The sequence below is a fragment of the Rhinopithecus bieti genome, unplaced genomic scaffold, assembly GCF_001698545.2.
Source record: "Rhinopithecus bieti isolate Rb0 unplaced genomic scaffold, ASM169854v2 scaffold_48473, whole genome shotgun sequence".
NCBI lineage: Eukaryota > Metazoa > Chordata > Mammalia > Primates > Cercopithecidae > Rhinopithecus > Rhinopithecus bieti.
This window is the reverse complement of record NW_016819131.1, coordinates 108,269-110,800: the sequence shown is the minus strand read 5'-3', so window position 1 is coordinate 110,800 and position 2,532 is coordinate 108,269.

Sequence of the window (2,532 nt, the reverse complement as noted above, 5' to 3'; positions counted from 1 at the left end):
CTAATACTTATTTTAAAGATATTCTTCAACTTAGTATGATAATTTTTTTAAGTTTTTAGTTGTAATAAATGTTCATTATTTTAAAAAAGAACATACTTGGAAGGTTTGAAAGGTGTAAAAATATCAAATATCTTTTTTTAAAAAACTCTAAGATTTAGTGGTCGTAATCTTTGGAGGCTGAAAAGAAATATCATGGAATAGCATTTAGCACACAAATTCAGTCACTGCGTTGTTCAGATAGCTTTTTTGTCCTACATCATTATTTTCTGTTAACATGAATTCCACTCAAAACAAAACAAGAGCCTGACCATGTTTCTAAAGTTTTAATCCTTATATTAGGGAGAATGGGAAGAGTAAGAACAGAATAAATTTTTGTGTCTTTCTAAAATAAATATTTATATGTCTTTCTAAAATAAATATTTATAACCATGGTTAATATTAATAATGGAGAAATAAATCATGCTCTGCCTCATTGATGTCTTTGTCTTGCCTCCTTAGGTGGATATCACTGCTTATTCCAACATTTGGTCATTGCCAACATTTTTAGGTTGACCTGATTTACAGCATCTTCTGTAATTAAATAATTTCTGTGCTCTAGCCAAGCATTATAAGATTTATCTCATGTCTACCTGGACTCGAAATTTATTCTGGAAATTAGCTGGCATGAATTTATTTTCTCTATTCTCATTTGATAAAATTTCAGATACATCAACTGTTTTGCCAGTATTTTATTAAGGCATATTCACTCTATTTTTTTTCCTTTGGATTTTCATGAATTTGATGGCTTTTCTGCAAAATTTTCTAGAACTATATTTTATTCTAAAAACTTTGTAACTATAGCTCATCTGGAAGAAAATTCAAAGAGTTAAATATGCATAAATTTGAATGTTGCTTCTATTGACCTTGTAAATGATTATATTTGATAACCTTGACTTGATTTCATAGGTGCTTTTGCTTACAATACTTCATGTATTTTATATATTATATACTATATTTATATAAGACTGCATAGAATATATGAATCATATATAATATACATGTAAATATAACACAATGAGGAATATGTGCATTATACACATTTCAAATATACACATATGATATACGTCAGAGAGTAACAGTCTCTGCCTCTGGTGTCAAATTTTATAAATAAAAAATAATGATGCCAGGTGCTATAATGTATTTACTAGCACCTCTTCATCTTCATCTTTCTGTAAATTTCTTCTCAAGCATAGTCTAATTTTAAGATAATTCTTCTCTTTCTGTTTTCAAATTTTGTGCCAGAAAATAACTAGAAATCATTGGTATATTAGATTCCATTTACCGCAATGTATATGTAATATTTATGAGTTGTGTTAGTTAAAACCAATACAAGCAGAGTTTCCTCTGTTGCAGTTATCATTAGGCAATTTAATTTTGTCTCTCTACTAAGATGTTTGTTTGCCCTTCAACTTTCTTAAACATTTTTCCATTTTTCTCTCTGCAGTTTAACCTATCAATTGATGTGTTGTAGTATTGGCAATTCTACTTTTTTTTCCAGTTTCCTGGTACATGTTATGAATGAAATGTCTTCCCAGTTGCAGAAACGTTCTGTGTATCTGACTTTCTCAGAATCCCTTTAAAGCTACAGCAGGTAGTGTGACAACTGAAATTTTTAATGAAATGTTCCTTTATATATCCATTTGTGAGTAGTTAATAAGAGCCTAAAACCCACTTCAAAGTAGTGCATGTGTAGTACCTGTTCAGCTGGCACTGATTCTGTGGCCTTCCATCTTGTCAGCAGCAGAGAATTTGAATCTTCATTATTTTTCTTATAACAGTAACTCAAATAATTTAGAAGTATTTATTGACAGTGGATCCAAGATTAATGCAAATGAATTTGCTAGGAATAAGATAAGTTGGCTGAGAACTAGATGAAGTTACCCGACTAGAAAGGGAAATGGTAAAATGACCTCAGAGATGATGGCTTTCTCAGTCTGAAGTGGTCTGAATTCATTCATCCTTATGTCTTGACCACATGTTGCTGAGATTTGATACAGGTCTGGCTTCAAAGTACAGCTTTGTAAACACTTGTTTATATTCCCTAAGGGAGTCTTACAGATCACAATCTTCGAAAATAATTCAATGAAATATTATTAATAAACCAATGACCCCCAAAATCAATGACTTAGAAATTAGTAGTTTCAAAATGAAACTTGTAACAAAGATGACATTACAACTAATATCTAAATTACATTTTGATTAATTTTGGCCATTGCATTTTTTCAGAAAAAAATTAATGTCCTTTAAGTTTGCCATATAACTGAATTTATGCATCTTTTAAAACAAAATCTCAATGAATTTTTCTTCTAAACTTATGGTTATATCTTTGATTCCTAAACTTGTTCAGTTTTTCTGGCTTCTCCATCCTTTTATCTGACTCTATTTCTCTTTCTTTCTCTTTCCCTCTCTCTTTCTCTTGCTCTCTCTCTTTTTCTCATTCTCTCTCTCTCTCTCTCTCTATATATATATATACACACACATACATATGTATGT